This window comes from Morone saxatilis, unplaced genomic scaffold (assembly GCF_004916995.1).
Source record: "Morone saxatilis isolate NCDOM2014 unplaced genomic scaffold, NCSU_SB_2.0 Contig20, whole genome shotgun sequence".
Lineage (NCBI taxonomy): Eukaryota > Metazoa > Chordata > Actinopteri > Moronidae > Morone > Morone saxatilis.
In genome coordinates, this window is record NW_023339763.1 from 23,864,120 (window position 1) to 23,887,226 (window position 23,107).

The following is a 23,107-nucleotide window of genomic DNA, read 5'->3' on the forward strand; positions in this document are numbered from 1 at the left end:
TGTATGCCACTGTAACTACAGTGGACAGTATTTCTGAAGGTTTGCCAGATAATATATATATATATATATATATATATATATATATATCTGTGCTACTTAAAATTCTTACTTTAACATTTCTGAAAGTCACCAAATCTCTGAGAGGGACATGTTTGAACTATGAGGTGACAAAAGAGAGTTAAAGAGTTGATGCAAAGATAACATGCGTGAGGTGAAATACCAGTGCTGCCTACCAGTGCTCTAAAATCAACAGGAAGTAGTTTTGCAACGGATTTGGGACACGTGGTTAGTAGGAGGTTAAGCAGTGGCTGACCACTCATGGAGGTGCTACCCTATTGTATAACTCTGATTGTCGCAATTTGCATCAAAATTTGTACTCCTTCAACTTACCCTTTCCAAGGATATCGTTATCTATAATGGCCATTGTGAATATATGTATAACGTGAATAATTCCCTAACTTCCCTGAAAATCATTACGATTTTAAGTTTTCTTCGCTATCAAAGTGATACAGTGATAGCTGTCTGCACATCCATGGGTACATATCCAACAGGGACCCCTAATAGCAAGTTGGGCACTTCTAATGGTGCCATATTGTCACACTGTAAACAAATGAGGGGGGTTCGAAATGAGGCTCGAGTGAACAGCTAACTCCATTACACTTCCTTGTTTACATCCCCCAAATTATGGGAACTGTAGTTCTAAAACTTAGACCACTTAGAGGCTGATTATCCCCTAAACTGAGGTAAGACAAGAAGAACAATAGATAATAAAAACAATAAAATAATAAACTATACTTGCTCTTTGCTACCAGCAGCCCCCTTTAATGGAGACTGATTGTACTAATGTAAGGAAAAGCTGTGTTCCAATGATCTGGACTTATGAGGATTTGTCATCAGTTCATATTTGGAAGGCACACTGGTCCCTCCATGTGGGCAGAATCAGAACACTGTGAACAATAGGTTTCAGTACATTTACAGTCGAATACAAAAGAAGTCTGTTGTGTACTGAGTGATTTCATGTCCATAACAAAGACACAGTGCTGGTTTCCTGCTGATTTAACAGTTGTATCAGCTCTGCTTTCACCGACAGTACATCTGTTTATAAGGGAGGCAGTTTGAAAACAAAATGTTCTACCAAATATTCAACGTATTATTTTTTTCTCCAGAAGGCATTCAGACTTCTCTATTACAGCTCGCTCACAACAGGTGGGAGTGAAAACCTGTTTTGATAAATAACTGTTCTTTATTGGCTTCCCATGCCAAGTCACTTTTAAATAATGTAACATGCTGCTTGTGTAGCAGGCAGCCACGGAAGTAGGCAAGTCAAAACTGTGTGTGTCTGTGTGTGTGGAATATCAAAGTACAATAAGAAAGACGGTTTAGATATTACAATGTGTCCTGGCTTTATATTGCCAAAAGTATTTTCGAACGGGCTCGCAGAAAAAGATGTTCACTGGAGTCAAGGGTACAGTCTGATTCAGAAAACGTTTTATGGGCATTTAAATAAAGCTTCTGCTTCTGATTAATGTGCTTTAACATTTGCACATTAAAAGCAGCATATTAACATTAAAATTAAAAGACAATTTTACTTTAATTAGCTAGCTATTGTTACCTCAAAACCTTTGACTTGGTGAACAGTGCACTGCCAAACAAGATTGTAGTATTGCATTCATCTCATAGCCAGAAACTGACTTTCCAAACCACACTTTTGTCTCTTAGTTTTTATCTTTTTTTTTTGGAGACCAATCCTGTAATTAAGGGCAAAGTAATGATATGTCATGTCTCCTTTTTTCCTACTGAAAAATACTTTAAAAGGTTGGTTGGCTTCGGCTCAGTGTAACATAAATACATTCATATGTGGAGATTCTGCAGAGGACACACTCTCAGCAATGTCCCATCTCTTATTACCAAAGAAATACATAGTCCCTGTCACTAAGTTCATCTCTGTGTGCACTGTGGGAGGGGAGATCATCTCTCAATCACTATACAGCCACAAACGGTGAAGCCAAACATTGTTAAAACCCACAGAAGTTTATTTTAAATTGCCAGGGAAATGTTAAAGTTTCCAAGGATGCCAGTTGTGTCAAGCTGAGTTTGGTGGAAATGTGTATAAAATGGTGCAGAAGAAATCTAGAATGTTTCCTTTATATAGCATCATATAGCTTCAGTGAAGAGTTAAGATATCCAGTATATGAGATACTGTCAGACAGTGTGGCTATAGATGAGTTTAACAACCTTAAAAATACGTAAGGGGAAATCAAAGGGGAAACCTGGATGTTAAAGGGCTAATCTTTCAGCTACAGTCAGAGATATAATCTTACAGAAGTTAATTAAGATTGTACTGTGTGTCTTTATTTCTCAGTTTTTCTCAAATATACTCTCTGGGATATGAACTCTCAGATACTCATTTTCAAGTCTGTGAGTTTTACAAATATTAAAGGCACATCTAAAGAAAGCTAAAGGCTTTTCATCTCCCGCTGTTCCAAAATGAAACAAACCTAGAGCAGCAGACCCTGATATCTGGTCGCTGATGTTAAATGAGTCAACCATTCATCGATGAATAAAATGAGATCCACATTCGAAACTTACTTGGATTCATCAAGCACAATGTATGAAATGTTGCTGCTCTGACTCAGATCGTCTGTGTACAAAGGATATAAAGGTACTTTACAGTGTGATAACCTTAGCTTGAGGTTATGTGTGGTTTGGTTGTCTGCAAAACAATTGTTAAAGGCACAATGAGGAGGATATATAGACTTACAAAAATAATCTCTCTCAATAATCACTTATGAGCAGAGGTGAAAGTAGACTGAAGGTATTGCTGGTACTACTAAGCTACATCGCTTCATATTGTTCTCCTCTCGCATCCCTGAACACACACATTCCATTTTTTAGTAGAAACACCTAACATCATGTATATCATAGCAGACTTATGCCTATGTAAATGGTGTAAGTGTCACACAATACAGTTGATGGTGAAAAAATGTATGAGAACACTTCATAAACAATGTGTACTTAGGAAGTAAAGGTGTGCTCATGCACCATTATGATGCGCAGATTGTGGTTCTAACTGCATATGCACAAGGTACAGCAGCATCTTCATCTAAAGTTTATTATTGTTCTGTGTTCTTTTACACATCGAAAAGATCACACACAGTCCAGGTTCATACAGAGAAATTGTTTTGAGAAAAACAGCTGTTGTCTTCCTCCTGATAAAACTTCATCAGAGCAGCCAGAGCAGATCTGTGCAGTTTCTTGGAACAATTTAGAAGCAGTTCATAAGAAATGCACATTATTGTTGGAAATGTGATCATGATGGGTTGTTTTTGATTTTGCGTTAAAATCTTTAGGGCTTTTATTGCCTTTAATGGATAGTGACAGCTGAAGAGTGACAGATTGGAGGACAGAGAAAGGCGGGAACACAGAGCAAAGGGCCACAGGTCAGATCCGAACCCGTGGCCAGCTCTGCCAGGTGAGCTATCCGGGCACCTTGTTGTTTCACTTTTCAGCCGGGAGGAGTGGCCAACTTTGAATAGTGTGTTTAGAGACAGCAACCAGCAAATATGAGTGTTGAGAACTGAAATATTCATACAATTTACTAACTACATCAAAAATGTGGAAGAAAAAATCGTATAATAAAACCTCTCATACTGCGACATGATCATTAATGGGAGTTACAAGAACTTGCAAATTGAGTGCTGCAAAGTAGAATAAAAGGTATGATACAGTATGACTTAACTAAAGGTGCCATCTCCTAAGAAGTCTTCATCATTTAGTTATCACTTCTTTGACCTCGGAATAATTTCTTCTAACCTTTCCAACTTTGAATCAACCAGAAAAACTTGGAGAGAAAAAACCTACGAGAAAGGCAGCACAATAGGCCACTGTATAAGTGGAAGTGGAATGTTTAAAGAGGATTATGAGCAATGTAGAGCCTTTGGATCTGAAATTGCAGCCTCATTCAGTCTGATAATTGCCATCAAGCATTCTGCTCTGACTAACACATTTGGGAGAGGAAAATGTAGTTCTGCAGTCAACCTCAAATCTACATGAAAGTTGTTGTTTTTCGATCTCAAAAAACAAGATGCGGCAACAATCATACCATCAGTTTAATTCATAAATGTCATAACAGGAATTATGGGATTTCTCCTCTTCTGTCTCCGGACATTTAAAGATATATCTAGAAATGAAAAAAAGAACAAACTCATCTCAAAAACTTTTTGAAGAGCCCCTCACTACCATCACGATGAGTAGCCTGAGGGTGACTACGTGGAGACAATTCATCCTTATGTTTTACATCACGACCTCATTACCCAGCAGTCTATTATGAAGTTCACACAAACAAGTGGGCAAGCAAACAAAAGGGCTGCTGGCAAACTGTATCGTCTGGGATTCTGAAAATCTCTGATGTAATTACCCAGCATTCAGCAGCCTCTCAAACACCGCTCCGCCCCTCCACCGCCCTGATGAGCGCTTACTGAATAGTAACACAGAATTTGGGTCACTACTAGGTATCGATGATGCCATATGCAGCTTAAATTAGTCTGGGTGGATGCTAATCAATAGTGCACAATTGTCAGGCCTTTATAGTCACCCCTGGACCCCGCTGATGAACATTGATTCACACACTTAAGAGGACCTTAAAGTCGTGGGAGAAGAAGAGCAATGGTATCTGGGCCGGGTAAACAAAACTCCCAGAGAATAAACATGGCGGGGTGGGGAAGAGTCCGTGTATTTATCTGTCTTACACCAACGTGTTCCATTATTAGGAGAATCAAAAGGAAGCAGACAGCTGCAGGGATGGGCAGCAGGCAGCTTTCTAGGCCACAGCAGACAAACAAAAGAAGTGGGTGGCTTTGTTTAGTGTTCTTATAAATTCAGTTTATTTGTTACCTTATCTGGGAAAGATGGATACAAATAAACTGACAGTTGGTGCGTGTCAGTGGTGAAAGCCTGAATGAAAAGAGTGGCACACAAAGGGAATAAGTACCAGCAGTAAAGCTGATCACGCCTGTATATTAACAACTGACTGTTATGTCATATCACAGAGCTGAGGGCTGTCTGTGTGCTGCTGATTGTTTCTGCACTTTCATGGAGAGGCAACTAATACTACCAACAATTTGCTCTCTCTTGTTTGAGGCCTCTTTAAAGATTGGTTCACCTGGTATAAAGCCGTGCAATATTTGTTTTATGTGAGACTTCTGCTTCCACCTCATACAATGGAGGTGGTGCTCACAGCAATAAAAAAATTAGGATTTAAAAATAATTCAAGAGCAACATTTTCAGAAACAGTGTCCCCTTTATAACTCACACTGTGATATCTTTTTAGTGGAACGACTTTCTAAGAAAGAAATGGTTTCTAAAACCTTTTTAAATGTTTCTTCTTCTTATTATTATTATTATTTTCTTTCAGCCTTCATTGGACAGAAACATTCTAGGAAAGGCGAGGGCGAGATGGGGAATTAGAGGGGGAATGAAATGCAGCAAAGGGCCATGGGTTGGAATTCAACCCCAGGGCGCTGTGTTAAGAACTCAGCCTTGGGCCCTGAAAACTGTTGACAGACTATGGTGTGAGGCTGTGCCCGAAAAGTTGATGATTAGAATCATCAGTGGATTAGCTGTGCAACAGTTTGGCAGGCAGGGATAGTTAAGGTAGGGCACAGTGACAGCGAGGCAGCAGCTGCTCCGACACTCTCTGCTCCAGTGCTGAATCAGTCACTGAAGTCAGTTAAACTACTTGTGAACCAGACGGTGGGACAACATCCTCTACAGCCGTCCACTGTGAGTGACTGTGACAATGCTGCTGCAGCAGCCCGGCAGGAGAGACGCTCTGTGGTGAGCTGGGATTTTATAACTGAACTATGAGCCATTTAAAGACTTTAACTTTCTCTGGCTGTGGGGCGCCTGGTTAGCTCAGTGGGTAGAGCTGGCAACCCATGTACCGAGGCTGAGTCCTTGCTGCAATGGCCCAGGGTTCTAATCTGATCTGCGGCCCTTTCTCGTTCCATCCCTCTCCTCTGCCCCTTTCCTGTTGTCTTCAGCTGTCACTATCATAAAGGCAATAAAAAGCGCCCAAAAAATACTTTAAAAAAAACTAAAAAAACTTTCTCTGGCTGTGTGGAAATCTGATGTTTCACAATGACATCACAGATGACGAAGAAAGGTGAGGTAGGATGAAACATGAGTCTCTTGTAGCTGCGTTTCTAGCGCAGGAACTGCAACTGAGTCTTCATATTGAACAGTCAAATATGATCTGGGTGGGGTCCTCCCAATGTCTGAATGAATATTTTGCCCATGCCCCAGGGTAACTGCAGAAACCACTGTAAGTAACACAATTTGGGTATTTATGCTAATCAAATCAGATGCACTTTAGTGAATGAAGTTCCAGTACTGTGGAGGGAGGAGAGCAGACTTTATTATTTTCTGCAATATATCAACACGCCATCACTGTGCATTTCACTTTGATGTACATCCATTTGATTAGTCATGCATATGATTCTACCATTATTATCATAGTATATATTATCATAGTGTATATTTGTGGTAATATAATCTCTGGTTTTACAGCAATGCTTTTCTGAGGGAGAGCAGTTACCTACATCACTCGAAGGAAATTATTTTAAGCAAGTTTCTTCCAATTACTCTCTTCAACATGGATGCAGATGCAAATAATTTAAAATAACTGTGGACACTTAAGTACTGTATGTTAAGAAACCTACAATTTGATGCCTGCACCACTACAGCGCCTGATAGATACAGTCCACAGTGGTTGTTTGATTGCTAGCTGCTGATGCAACAGAGGAGCAGCTGCTCCTTCATGAATCACTTTGGCAAGCAGAAGCTTGACAATTGGCAGAACCATTTATATTGTAAACATGACTAATTTCTTGATCTGTTTTCAATATGCCAAAGCTTTGCCATTTGAGAGGTGAACTATTTGTTATTGTCTTTTTTCTTTTTTTTCCGCTAAGTAATAGCCAACATTTATCTGAACTCCATACATCCCACATGACCTGGGGCACTGCTATCCCTGTGAAGGATTGATTATGATATGGCGGCAAGTTACACTCAATGCCTCAGGGTCATTGGATCCACCCATGAAGAAAAATCTGTTGTTCTGGCCATTGAGATTGGAGGCCGGGATGGTCCAGAGGGCCAACGTGTGCAGACAGCTGATAGTGTGCACCAGAGCGAGGAGAGGGAAGAAAAAATAGTGTCATCAATGGGCTAAACCTTCTGCAAGGTCCACAACTGATTCTATATTTTGTGTCAAACAAAAAGAGAGGGAAAACCAAATTCTGATACCATATACCATATGCACACCATGACAACTAGAAGCTTTTACCCAACTAGTAAAAGTAATGCTTGTCAAAAACAAGACTACATTTCACATAAACCTAACTGTCACAAACGTTTAGCATGTGATTAAGCTCTGTCATCTTTATCTCTGTTTGTGCTAAAGGAACAGCTCCCTGTAATTGTCTCTGTGCTGTAAACCAATCCAACTGATGTTCCACCAAATCTGACCTCACAGCTGACAATATAAAATACACGTGAAGCCTGCCAATCCTCTGAGTGATGTTCTTGTTTGTTTATGGTAATTACAGTCCTGTCTCAAAGTTATGTGACAATGATTTATTACTCTCTAAAACCTTTTTACTCTCCCTGTATAGTGTATGTTTTTTCTTTGTTTGTATAAGAGGATAAAAAAGAACAAAGTAGAAGTACTGATTCAACTTCTTCAAAAAGTACAGGCTCTGAAATGTACTCAAGTATAAAAGTAAAAAGTACTCTCTTGTTTCAGCATTTCAGCTGTTTTTGTGTAAAACTGAAAACTGAAACTGAAGTAGGGGTTGGACTGTGTGAATATATCCACTATTAGTGATTGGCCATCACCGGTTATATTTTTTGGCCAATTATTGTCATTTTATTTTGCTAATTTAATGGTCTGCCTCTGAAGAAGGAGCTGCTGCTCAGCAGCACAGGACACACACTGAGCCAAAAACAAGTGAGACAAACAGCTGTAGAGCAGTGAATTAAGGGTTCATTACAGGGGAGAAATCTACAAGGTGAATTCACAGAGGCTCCAAACCAAGGGACTCTAACTTAAAGAATATGAGCACAACAGGCAGGGACAGGCACAGCCATACATGCATGGCGAATACATCGGCAATCCATCATTGGTCGCGGACTGGGGGGATGTGTTTGTCGGCTGGAAAACAAGCGCGCCCCTAACCCTACTTCAGGATAGGGTCAGCTTTAAACCTCTCTGTCTGTTTCAAATCTTCAACGTTCATTACATCTTTACTTCCTTATTGTCATGTTACATCTTGTGTGATATGCCAAGTGGTCACGTGTGGAATGTTTGGGAGACATATGATTCAAATACAATAATAATAATAATAATAATAATAATAATAATAACAATAATAATAATAATAATTTCAGGAACACACCGGGGTGTGGCTCACTCCCAGGTAAAGCCATCACACTCTTCACATTACTGACTAAAATGAGTTTGTGCTGTGATGTGGCATTGCTTGCAAGTAAATCACTACATGTATTTCATAGGAACAGGATTCTTTTGGTTCGTCTGCTTCAGCTATAGTTTCCTCTTCCATGAACCCTCTGGATGTAAAAACTCATTTAACAATGCAACAAAGAGACAGGACAAGAATTATTGTGAAAGATACTGGTCCATTTAGAGAAGATGAATCATTCATTTCAAGACAAAAAATTACTGATCCTTTTCATCATTATTCATTGAGGCTTTGGTGTAGATCTTAAAAGAGATTTACATCTTTCATGAACAGAACATTTGAAACTGAATTGTGGAAAACAGACGGCTGACAATATAAGCTATGTATTTTTCTTAGACAAAAAGAAATGTAAAACAGATACTTTTCTTTTCACACAACCTGCCTCAGTGCAATCTCTAAAGCTAATGGTCTCTGCTGCAGTGGTTTCCACATTACGGTGGGTAGGGAAGCTTTCACCTGGTGAGAAGCAGTGTAGTAGGCCCATTTGTCCCGTGGAACAAAAAAAAAAGACCTTTCAAGAGCTCACTATTTAGGATTGCTCCTAAACACCGTTGTTACAATGTTGCAATTTATTAACTGATATAAACATAAAGATGTCAAATTTGATAACTTCCCCAGGACTTCTCGGGCAAGGTGTTAGAGCAGCTGGATCCATCTGAATGAATGGCTGCTCAGAACAACCACAAATTAAAATGAAGGTCAAAACACATGGGCTGTTTTTATGATTTTATATCAATCCTAATCACACTGATCAAATGCTGTGCTGTCCGGAGGTGGCTCTTTAAAAAATACTGAATGTCAACATAATACATTATACACAACCACCCCTGTCGCTGAAATTACTGTTATTAAATCCTCCCAGGCAAGGGTAAATTACGCCGCCAAATTTACATTAACTGCTGCAGGAGGAAATCTCTGGATCTCCACAGTTGACAATCTTTCAAGAACTAGCAAAGAGCAGCATTGACAGCTTGACAACCATGACGTTTTCAGTCAATCCACTAGGTTTTTGAAGGTTTTTAGAAGCCCCAGAGGTCGAAGAAATTCCTGAACCCGCAGAGGGAGCGCAATCCTGAACTGCTTGAGTCATGTTTTCGGCTGGCAAAAACAACAAAGTATTCTTTAACCTTACTTTGGTACATGGCAACCACCATGAGGAGTTTGCAGGGATATCTGACAATCCTGGTGAAGATTAAAGGGCACCTAAGTGAAGAATGTTCTAATTCTACATATGGAATAATGCCATTATCACTCAGCAAGACCACAGTGTTGACTAACTATGCTTTAAGTGCTTAAACATAACCATAAAATATGCTTTAGTTGTCACGAGCAGATATTGTAATGCAAAAGCAAATATTGTAGGAAGTTGCCAGATATGCACAAGAACCATGTTATTATTATCATGCCGATAAAAAACATAATCCAGGTGACATTACATGCTGTTGCAAATTAGTACAGAATAAAGGTAATGTCTCAGGAAAAGGATGAATAATGTTCTTCTAACTTTCTGTCTGAATTAGCCCTATACGACAAAAATCGTATTGTGTTTATTTTGACAGATAGTATGTTTGCTAGATGATTCACGATTAGAAGGAATGATTTTTTTCGTGTCAAAATTTTCAGTTTCATTTAATTTTTAGTAGTATTTTTGCATCAAAAATAAAAAATAAAAAGATAAAACATTAACATAAATTAAATAAAATGATCATCATTTGATGTGTTCTTTACCAAACAAACATGTTTTCTTACTTCCATAGAACAGATATGTAGGCTAGAGCCTTTCTGTAGCTCTACAGGACTTTATAACGCTGTTGTTTGAAGACACATTTATCAAAAAATTGCAGATTTTTTACTGGGCCATATTACGATTTCAATATATTGCAATACATTTTGCAGCCCTAGTAGGAATGTGTCACACTGCATTAAAAGACCAGTACATAAGATTTGGTGGCATCTAGTGGTGAAGTAGCAGATTGCAACAAACTGAATACCGCTAGCCTACCAATCTTGCAGAAGACACAATTATGATGGTCATGAATCTTGTAAAAAGGGAAAAGGCCCTGTCTAGAGCCAGTTTTTGGTTTGTCCACTCTGGGCTACTGTAGAAACATGGGGGTTCAAAATGGCAGACTCCGTAGAAGAGGACCCGCTCCCTTTGTAGATAAAAACAGGTCATTTTAAGGTAACACAAACACAACTATTCTTATTTTCAGATGATTATACACTAATGAAAACATTCCTGAGTATTATATTCCATTTCTGACAATAGATCCTCCTAAAGGTTACACACTAGACCTTTAAGAGAAATGGATCAAATGAAATACGGGTGAGCTATTTAAGGTCAATATAAAGTTTTCCTTGGGAACACTTGAGTGAAGATTTACAAGATTGACAACTATTGTTTAGGACTCTACAATGAGTGGCTTTACTGTAGCTCTCATATACAGCCTTAGAATTTTGTCAAAATTCTGTCAGAAATGTATGTGAAACATCTTCCCTATCATAGCCAAGACCTTATCATCAGATTCATCACAGTACTGAAGGAACTAAAATATAGAATTTACCTGTGAACTGTGATGCACTGCACAAAGCTCAGAAGAAAATTATGTAACACGTTCTCATAAGCTCAGTTAGATCTCTTTAAAAATGAAGAGGCATGAAATACTGATATCAACTGATTTAGTGGGATGTCAGGTAAACTGCAGTGTCTCACATCATCTCATATTTCTATGCTAGTCTGGTTATATGACAAATGCCTGCTTTATTTTTTTATGAGGTGGTTGTGTAAGTACAGCACGGCAGCTGACAGCAGCTGTAAAATAAGATAAAGAGAGGGAAGAGGAGAACTTGTGGGTAGAGACAGCCAAAAAAAGACATTTTACAACCTGCACTTAAAATATTGCATCAATGATGCCCTTATTGATATGCAATACTGAGCCTCCTACATTCTGAAGTTCTGCTGCTGTGTACTGTAATGACACAGAGTGTGTTAATAACTCTCTCTTTTTGACCTAGCACTGCCATGATTTTATTAAATATTACATTTGCCCCCGTTCGTCAGCTCGTGGAGATATCTACTGCTGAAAAAAGTGTGATGCAAAACAAAAGCAGTTGTCAAAACCCTGATGTTGGGCGGTGCAGGGTTTCTGTTTCCCTGGCAATGGTACAGATTAAGGAAGATGGAACTGATGGTCCTAACTTGTCCTGTTTATGAGCTCCTAAATGGCTTTTATCATTCAGACGCTCCCCCACTATGGTCATAATTAAATCGCTACCCTTTTGTCATGTGCGTGGTTTATCTGCCTGTGGGAAACACAGCTCTGACAACCATTTTTGCTATATCCCACTTGCCAGTGCCTGATTGTGGGATTAAATTAAGACATAATTAAATTATGATTGCCAGTGTACTAAACTCACTAAACATGCCCATGCAGACACACAGAAGGTAGCACTGTTGAGAAATGTCATTTTCACTCTCAACAATGAAGCTTTTTTGTTTTTTTACCCCAGAAGTATGATGTGTCTTGCCTTCAAGTGGCAACATGAAAAGTTGTGGTACTTTGGGTAGATGTGGTATTAATGAGTTTAGGTTGAAAACATTTATGATGATGACCACATGGGTGAACAGCATGTGTCTGAGTTTTCAACTGTATTAAAATATATATATATTAGAATTATATTTATGTAAACTATAAAATCTATAAAGTCTCATAATGCTAACTGTCTGATTGTCAAACTGAACCCACATGAGCACTTACAGTCAACTTACAGTCAGTTTCATCAGTTTCCAAAGCTTTTCTCCCACCCAAGTCAGTGACTGACTTCAAATAAGGTGTGGAAAATATGCCGTCAAAATATTGACATTTTGATTGAGAGAACGTGATTTGACTCGGCTTAAAAGCAGCAAAATAATCATGTCATACACCCACAGCAGACGAATCCTCGGCAGCAATCAAAAGCTCATGCCGCCTGACAAATTAAAGCTTCTTGAGAGGTCTTGAATAGTGCTTTGATTTTCTGCTTTGATTTCTTTTCCAGTCCCACACAAGCAATTTAGCATGTACACTGTAGGCTGAACATCAGTTCAAGTGACAGTAGAAGTAGCAAGCCACATACATGACAAAACCAATGCAAATACTGGATTCATTTCTGATTTCTGAAAAATGTAATATTTACCAGTATTAGATTATTTTTGGCTGGTTTACTATTTGTTTAGGTATGTAACATGTTCATTCTGTAAAAAAATCACAAAATGAGGTACCGTATGCTCAAAATTACAGCATGCATGTAAAAGTCAATGATAGACTTTTGCCACAAAATGCACAGCGCAACAGAAACAAGGCAGCAGCTGTACAGACACTAAACCCTGGAGAAAATATTTCAACTTTTCTGTTAAAGTGAATTGGACAATACAGTTGTGCTGATCTGTCTAGTCCAACAGTCTAGTCTATAATGTATACTTTATAGTGGAAGCAGTCGATATGAGACTGGGACGCTCACAATAGGTTTTCAGGGCCTATAAAGAACATAGAACAATGTGTAAAAGTTTTGGTTATTTTACATTAGAGATTTCAGCATTTGAATTTTTATATATAAAAATATGTATTTATAAAGATATTCTTAACTACAGACACATATTTTTTTCCACTTTAACTCTGGTTGTTGTTATAAAGTCCCCGTTCATTACAAAATACGTATTGTTTATTCCTAGAAGGTTGTTTTTACATTCATCTCGGATTTAGAGACCTCATAAATTAAGCATAGTGTTAGTTCAGGCAGGCCACGAAGTCAAGCTCAGCTCTCAATTCCAGCTATTATCCATATGATCACAGGCAGTCATAAACACACATCAGCTGATGGCTTCAGTATTCCTCCTAAGCTTCCTAATTGGAAACCCAATACAAGTCAGCTGACAGCTCAGCTGATCACTCAAGCATCCAATGGCAAATATAATTCCCATGGCGCCATTATTTTATAGCTGCCTTTAGCCTGCCTATCTTTGCTGCTTTCCTCTACAAGCCTTTGCAGACCCACCTCCGACCCAGCTCCTCCTTTTTATGTTGTAATCCTAAATTAATCAATGTCATTTTCATGATTGCCATTGATGCTTGCTCTGTTCTGTACCCATGGGGGTCCTGCTGCTGCTCTCCTAAAACTTTTCCATGTATGCACATGAAAGGGGGCAGGGAGGTGATGCTCTCCCCTGCCTTAAGGTTTTCCACGTAAGGGCCACGTGGGAAGGGCAAGGAGGTCCCAGAACAGAGCCATACCACCAAATGTAACATTCTGCTTACACAAAAGTGGTCCTGACTGAACTAGTTTAAAAGCCAATCCCGGTCCAGTATTACACAAATGTGATGGAAACTTGAAGCCAGACCAACTGCAAACCAGTGCACAAAAACAAGAATATACTTCTCAGTGAAGTAGGAAACATCTTGTATGTAGCAGTTAAACGTTTAAAATGAAAAATATTTGCATTGTCATAGTGTGGATTTTTTCAATGAGGGAGAAGGAGTAGATAAAAATAAACCAATTATTATTCCAAGCAGAGTATTTAAGTCTCATCTCTGGAGGTGATCTTAAATGTTACTGACAGAAATGAAGGTTTGAAACTAAGCTTACATGAGCTTTAACAGCAAAGCACGTCTGTGTGGTGTGCCCTGTGTGTTTTCAGCCTTAAATAATCTACGACAAATGATGTGTGTCCCACACCAACATATGTAACCCCTCTGGCATTTAAAACAAACTAAATCACCGTGCATACTCAAGCAGAACTTATTACACATTTCATAGAAATTCCCTATACCTATCTGCCAACACAGGATCTTTAACACACTTCTTGCCAACAATAAGAGGTCCTGTCAGAATCGATGACTGCAATAGGAAAGTTATAGAGACTACAGGTATGGAACATTCTGAAAAGACAGAACAGTGTAAGGTGAAAGGTGGAAAAGCATCGTGATTGGAATGTGATCGATCTGCCCACCGTATCTGGAGGTAGTCTGGCTTGCATTCTGTGCAGAATCCATACACGACATAACTGACACAGACATTCATTTGAACACAAGATATAGGTTGTTGTTTAAATTTTGAGTTACACACATTTGTTACCACTTGGTCTGTACTTTGGATAGGTCCCTTTCTACATAGATGGCGCGAAGAGTCAGAACGACTCTATTCCAGCAGTTGAGAAACAACCAGGAAACAGAGTTTCTTTACTGCCAGACCCACAGCTTCACTGCACACCTTTTCCTCTGTACAGCTCGCATTTCCCGCTTTGTCCCTGCTTATCCACACACTAACTATGCACATGAAAAGGAGCTGCTACTCCTATAACAATGGTCTGCAGTAGTACTAGTATTGGGTATATCTACGGAGCAGGTTAATATATAAACAACTCATGAAACATTCTTTTTTTTTAAGGGAGTCTGGCGTTGATTTGCCGCCACTCAAATTATTCATTTTGCTCTGGAGTAGATCTGATCTTAATTGGGACAACAAGAGCACATTAAAATGCCAGCTGTAAATGCAAAGGTAAGATTGGGTTGTGTAAGGGTGACATTTTAATACCAGATGTGAATGCATGTGACAGAGCAAACAGGGCAGTGTTAGATTAGACTAAAGGAAAGCCCAGCATTATTAACTTGAAACTAACAGACTACAGACTTCCTGTAAGGCCCCTGGATACTTATACTCTTAGGATCTTTTCTCCAGTTGTGTATGTAGATGGTGTTACTGATGCGGCTGCCTAAGCTCTTAAATGCACCTAATCTTCAATGCGAGGCCCGTAACCATTCAGAGTTTGATATTCTGCTTCCGTAACATTAACGCTATGAAAGTGGAATAACAGTCACAGTGAGGTGATGAGTGCAGGCCTGTCAGCTTTCATTTGATGATCTTTAGCGGCATAAAGTGTGAACAGGACTACAGAGCGTTTTTGCTCACAGTCCCTCAGGGATTCTCCAAAGCATTTCCAAAGATTAAGATCATATTCAATGAAGTAGTCATTTTTCGTATGTAGTTGAAAAGCAACATATAATTCACTGTCCAGACTTATACAGCTCACCTGGGTTTGATATCCTCTTGTCTGAATTAAGGGATAGAGACAGATATCTTATGATGGGAAATGAAAGAATCCTTTAACATCTAACATGTATCCGTCGAACTCTGTATCAGGCTTATTACACTATGAGTCATGAGTTCAGGATTTTTTAAACGCATGAATACACTCCTATATTATAAACAACACAAGCCTAATTGTCACAGATCACTGCTTCAAGGTTTTATTACACTTTTTATTATTATTTTGTCTGCCAATAAATAGTGCCTCACACCTTTTCCTGATGAAATGCACAAGCTCATAAAGAGATTGGAACTTTCTGACTCGTTGTGTTTGACATAGAGCCTAAATTAATACAAACGATGTTTCCTACTTAAGGAATGTGTTCATATTTAATAACATATCAAACATGCAAGGGATTCATCTGTGTCTAGTGATAATAAATAAATATCATAATCTCTATGTCAGAAAAGATCAGTAAGGGATTTAGTTTGGAACAGAATGACAAACAAAATGTAGATTTCAGTCCCCAGTCCATTTCAAGGAACATGACTTTCTAGGATGTGTAGCTCCATGACTAATGTCGTCTGACTCCACCAGAATGCAACGTATTGGATTGGACGTCTATAACCCAATCACAGTGTTCCACATAATCTAAAGTGGACTGCAATAAAGAGTGCATTTAGAGTAGAAATCCACCCTTACAATATTTAGATATAATATTTGTTAGTGTTAACCCCTTAACAGGTTAAGCACCAGAGCACCCAGAGGAAACCCATGCATCATGCACCGAGAAGGCCCTGCTAGGAATTGATATATAATATATAATATACACATTACATAGCTCTGCCGTAGTGATTTTAAACTCCAGTTGCTGAAACTCTGGTAGTGAGACATAGCCTACTGTCAGTCCTCTTTCTTACCGTATCAAGATTTGTTAAAAAATAAAGTAATAATAACAATATTTTGTCCTTGCAATGTTTCAACAGAACCTTCTGTCAAAAGGTGCAATCAAATGTTTAATTCTAAATTTAGGAAAAGTCAACAGCCAATTTTACACAATGTTAAAACTACAAACTACATTGTCAAAAACACCTACTTCTAAGCACATGTAAAAGGAAGGGCAGTATCGGCACCAAGCATCATTTGCTAAAAAAAACACACACACAACAGTATATAATGGAGTGACATTTTGCTGATACCAATACACTTAATACTTAGGTCAGTATTGCTGCCAATACAGATCCAATAGATTGGATTGGTGCATCCATAGACATTTCCCTTTATGTTTACCCTGTATGTCTCTGACAGCACCTCCAACACGCCAATAATAAGTAGCTGCAGCATATAATGTCTCCTGTGGACACCTGGGCCTTCTAATAGGTCAATCAAACAAATAATTGACAAACCTCTTCAATAAAGGATGGCAAGCTTTTGAATATGACCATATCAACGTGCACATCATATAATGAGTCACTTAAGCAAAGTGAAATTTAAAGTCATTAAATCATCAAACATGCACAAGAATAATAGAAAACTGCGTGTGTACAACATGCCCACGGGCACAAAGTCTCTGCATCCACTGTCCTGTCAGCAGAGCCCATACACTAAAGCACAGCTCTTGTGGAAGCAGTTTGCCAAGTGCATTTGCAGGCACAGCTGGTAGTGTGATGTTTTCTGCCTGTGAGCTGGAAGGGGAATAGATTTTCCTTCATTTTAAAATTATACAAATCACTTTATTTAAAAATATTATATGGTAGATTTAGTGCTCACATTGCCCCTGCGACTCTTTGGATAATAATCAGCTAGCCTGAATTAAATGATTTTTCATAATTACACATGTGAATTGATGGCTTGTGTAATTTTGCAATGATTACAAGGAGTTCAGAAGTGAGTGATGGGTTAATTAAGGCTCTGGAGAAACAGGTAAACAGTGAATCTGCTTGACACAGAGCTCTGGAAGGTAACTTCAGCTGCCCTCGTCTGCAGTAATTTCACACAGGATTGTCTCCACATGCTAATTCTACCCTTTAATACTTCTCTCTCAGTTTCATCCCTCTTTTTTAATAAGCTTGAAATTAAAACGGCAGCACATGCTGGCCCATTTTACAGGAGAAATGATAAGGCCCATCAATGCAGAGAAAGAGGAGTCAGGGGGGTTACATCAAACAACAGCCATATCAAAGCACAAGGTATAAAGGCACATATTGTGGGTGTGAGGACTGAACCAGAGGTTAACTAGATGCTGATTCCATCAATCCCTGTTCCAAATAATTGTTTCATTGCATTCATTTTTCACTCTGGCTGCAGCATCTTCACTTGTAAAGTATACCACCACACTCTGCAGGGATTCCATTAATTTCTAATACCTGCACAGTTTGGACAAACTGCAGCCAGCCAATAGAGGGTGCACGTGTGCCACCCTACCAATGAATCATTATTAAATATTTTAAATGAGCAAATTAATTGTTTTTTACATTTTAAGCATTCTAATACTACTTTAAATTAGGATATATAGTATGAAATTAACCACAAAAATTAGAACATTTTGTATTCACTTCCCTGATGGACGACGTCCCAGCCGCAGTGCGTACTAATTTAGGAAGAGCTGCTCCCTGATCCCGCCTCTATAGAAGTAAGTGGGTTTTAAAAAGACAGCACTCTAAAAACAATAAAACTAGGGGATTCATCAGTGATCGCCATTTAGGCTGTCCCTGTTTGTATTTCTGAAGCTTATTGCCAAAGAAGACACTCTGAGCAAATCTATTCCGCTCTTTTATGAAAAAGTATTAAAGTATAAAAATAAAGTGATTGATTTTGGAATCAAACAGTTGTGCCTGTAATAATTGTGACCTGTGTCTACTTATTTTGGACAAAACAGACACATTTACAACCAGCATACTGTCAAAACTAAATTTAAATATAGGATTACAGAACCTCATTACAAGGGGCAACATACGTGAGGTACATTAAACTGAAATGGCAGCTGCTCACTACAAAGAAAATTATTCATGAGCCCTGTAACAGAGTTCGACAGAATACATAGACTGAGAGCTGGACATTAAGATGGAATATGCACATCACATTAAACATTACTCATTCTTGGCAAAGTCATCAGCAGAAACGTTTTCTGTGTTCTTATCATTTACAGTAAAATACAGCTATGCAACATTATATTGATCATTTCCTGTAGCTTGAAATTTTAAAAATGCTGCAATTGTTCCGTTCCAGATAATATTGTCTTAGACTTAAGAGTTCTGTGTTAACGCCGATAATGCTCAATAGTAATTTGATAACCTCGTTTTCTCAGGCTATTTTGTTCTGTGCACTTTTGCTATGTCATTTGTTCGTACTCGTGACTGTGGCCAAGTTGATATTAGGTTGAAGGCTGCTGTGAAACATTTGTTTGACCACAGAGCTCTGCAAATTATGATAACGGTGATAAAAAAAATGTTAATATCATTGTGAAGCTGTTTTCACTGCCTCTGCACTTTTCATGTGCTGTCCACGGGCTATTAGGGTATGTGTGGACCCTTATCAAAATGTTGTGATCCAGTGAACTGATGATAATGGCAGGATAATGATCTGTCATTACTAGCATGAAATAAGATGATAATGGATACTGTGGGATGGGCATTGTTATTCAGAAGATATCAATGTCCCAGGTTGGAGATGTGTTGAGCTCAGGCAAACCTTTAGATTTTGCTCATATGATAAAAAATCAACACAACCTAAAGTCATATTAGGCAGTAGCTTCCAGGTACTGTATATTAACATGAGAAATTTTGAATGCTGTGATATTTATTTTAAGTGTTCTGTAGCACAAGTAGAATTTCCAAATAACATGAGACTTTAGAATTACAGGAAAATGACTAAAGGACAAAAGCAACACCTAGTGAGAGATAGCAGCACAGGAAGCTGCTGAAAAATCATTTGTAGTGGGTGGGTGTGCATTTCATGCATGGCACCTTAAGTATAAAGCAGCACAGTGATGTGTATTTATTAAAAGATAAGACTCTACAGGCCATGATATTAAAGACATTATAGTAGAGAGAGGTTTCTAAATCAGGACTGATCTGAATGCTGAAGGAATGGCCAGGGTATAATGATTGGCAGGGGCAATCCAGCAGTATAATAAGCAGCAGCTGAAAACAGGATTTGCAGCGCCCAGTAAAAATTGTACAAGACGGCTATCAGGGATAATTTTTGTAATTTTGTGTGACCGCTCCAAAGCTTCTTTCCAATGTAAGAGAGACAGGAGGTTAATGAAAAAGTCCTAATCTTTTCCCTATATAATTGAAAGAGCGGAAGGTATCACTTCTAATAAAGTATGATAATAGAGACCCGGACACGCAGCTGAGTCCTCGATGACCTTCTCACCACTCTGTTTTTATCGTCTGCACTGTGGTTAAGGTTACAACATTTGTGCAGCAAGAAGAGCAGCTCAACCCTGCACTGTCGTTAGCCTTTCAGCAGGGCCTGTCAGCAGCACACTGTCACTGGCTGAGAAATGTGGGACCCACCCCAGGCTGCACTGTGTATTACTGTCATGAATTCCCAAGGAATTAAAATGTTAATGCTCTTTCTGTATCATCCTTCATATTCCAGTTCTACGTCTCCATCTCTTGAAATCGAGGCACCATCAGACTTTCAATAATCAGACTTATCAGGCTGGAATCCGGCAATGTCAGGACGTGTCCTTGTGAGCGAGCGTCTAACTTGTCTTGAAAAAGCCGAGACAATCTGATGAGACAAACCCCGCTCGCTCTACTGCAATTTAAGCTTCATTACATTGATCCCTGCTTGTTTTAAAATCTATTTTTGTTACCTACAAGCCAATATGTGGCAGAGCCCTGAAGTATACTGCAGATTTTTTATGTGAAGTGATCAAATACGTGCCTTTTGACTGCCGGGGGTTTGGCAAATGTGACCGCTAAACTTTAATCCTAAAGCCAGTTTACAATACCATGTTAATAATATTCTTTAATCTTCTTTTAAGACTTGTTTGCACAGTTTGACAATCTGGGTAACCCTACCACCCCTTAAAACATAATATGTTTTGTTACTGTGACCTCCCTGCAGCCCAATAGAACCTCCCCAAGTGGCTAATGCTGGCAAAACACTAGCTAACTAGCTAGCTAATCTAAATCAACAATAGCTAACCTAGACCTAGCCTAGCACATAGCATGTTTAAGTACAGGGGAGGAGAAAGCTGGCCAGGGTTCTGACTGAGGCCTGCTCAACTGTTATTGGAGTACAGAGCAAATAGGACCGGGACTTAGGAAGAGTCAACTGCCCGCCACAATCAAACCACCTAAATGCTGTTAGCTGGCTTCCCATTTTGTAGATTTTAGCTGAATCAACATGTATTTCATGAATTAGCCAAACGTTTGGCTGTGATCTGGTCAAAGTATTGTAAACTATTTTTTTGTTAATGTTTTTTCAAAAAGAGCAACAGTGATGAGTCTGTTGGTCAATAAACTATGAATGATCATTTCCCAGGCTGTTATATTGTTGCTAGATAATAGTTAGGTACTGACATAAATTCAAATTAGCAGATAGTACACAGCTGTATTTCTTAAGCTCATAATATATTCATCACCACAGACATTCAGTACTGAGCAGCAGCTTGTCCTGTAAGTCTGTAAAATGCCAACATTAGCTAACATAACATGCAACATCAGCAGACTCAATGTAGATGATATCTGACATATTCAGCTTCAGCTGCTGGCTGTGAGACATTTGTCATTATTACCATAAATAGATACTACTAAATACAGTATGTCACCACTAAATAGAATGCCACTTTTAGATGCAATAATGAATAATGACACAGTACATGCAACAATGACATGCAATAATGATACAGTATATCGTGTAAATATACACAGTATGTTATATTTGTAGCTTTTATCACTAAATGTGAGTTACAGTAAACTGTTGCAGTTCTCTGAATACTGATGAATTTTCAAGTTCTTTTAGCTTCACTTCAAGCTAAATATGCTTATCATTGTTCTTGGTGTTATTAATAGTAGTAGTGTGGTAGTAGTGGTAGTAGTATTAGTAGTAGTATGAATTTTGCAGGGAGAATGCATACCGGTATTCATAGAACTGAGGCTTCTTTTACTTTCTCATTCCCATGGCATAATCACTGCATGATTCATATTATTATGACATGATTTTAAGAACAGGCTAAGCAGAAATGTCTATACAGGAGGGTTTTTTTATCAAAAAAGTATTTTGATTCAATTTGCATCAAGAGGTTAAATAAACTGTCCAATTCCCCACCTCCATTAAATACCAAATTAACCCATAAAGGATTATACTGGTATTGTGTTTGTAGAGCTGCTATAACTTGCTGCCCCTCATTTGTTCTTGGCCAAGGCCAGATCCTCAGTTGGCAACTGCACTTCTGAGATATCCATCTGTCCTCAGTGTTCTTTTTTGTGTCAGTGGTAAATGTCAAATGTGGACACACTATTAAGAAATACTCTTTTTTTGTTCCTACACAATAAGAGTCTGAATACAAATCAAAACAGTGTCTCATGTCTGTGCAGGAAATTTAATTGTAAATTCATGTACCAGCATAATCAAAGCTAAATATACATGAAACAACCTGTAGCCTCGGATAGAATGTAATCTACATTTGTTATGGAAAAAATGAGGCAGTGCAATTTTCAAAGGGAAGCATAACGAAGCATAACGTTTCTCATTTATAATTATTTGATTATCTCTCTCTGGCTGCTTCATCAGTGTTATGCACCGCTGGGCTTTTAAAGAGACGCTACAGCGGAAAGCGCTAGAATTCAGATAGGTGATGGAAAACTAATGTGCAATTAATGATATTGCTCTAAAAATACTGTGATTCAAGAGTCCTTCAGACTTAACCAGACACCAAAGTTCGATAACAATATCAACAGACATTTATTTTAATTGTTTTGTGGCTGAGAAGTACGCCTTCATCACTTTGTGTGTTAGTGTCTGAAATGTCACCCGGGGAATGTGCTGCTAAAATTGGCTCTGAGGCTGAGTCATTGAAAGGAACAGAAGAGCTGCTGTTGTCAAACTGCACTTCACAGTGCTAAACTTCAAAATAAAGCGTCAGTCCTTTTAGGCTACAGTACACTCCAAATGCATTCAGACTCCTGCTGAAAAAGAAACATAGGCTGTAAGTGTACATTATGCCAGTTACTTGGGGTGTAAGAAAATAATGATACACATTCTCAAAAACACCATATTGATTTTTGTGTTTAAACCAAGTGAGAACCTGTGATGTCATCCACTGGTTTGTGGAGTACTGTTTTTGAAGCCTCGAGTTTGGCGTTATGGTCATCGCCATGACAGTTTGTTGGAGCCAGCGGAGGTGACAAACTGCAAGTTAGTATAGTCAACACAGTGACAGAATCTGGATTCATATCTGATCAGCACTGCCTCATTTGACAGTTTGATCTGAGTTTGGTGCGTTGAGCGTGACGCACTCACTGAAAATGACCTGTCAATCACAAGG

General features: G+C 38.7%; 1 protein-coding gene across 2 annotated transcripts in view; it reads right to left on the reverse strand.

The window, feature by feature from the left end:
* ntm (neurotrimin) overlaps nucleotides 1-23,107 on the reverse strand; it is a 430,254-nt gene that overhangs the window by 65,729 nt on the left and 341,418 nt on the right. The window lies entirely within an intron of this gene.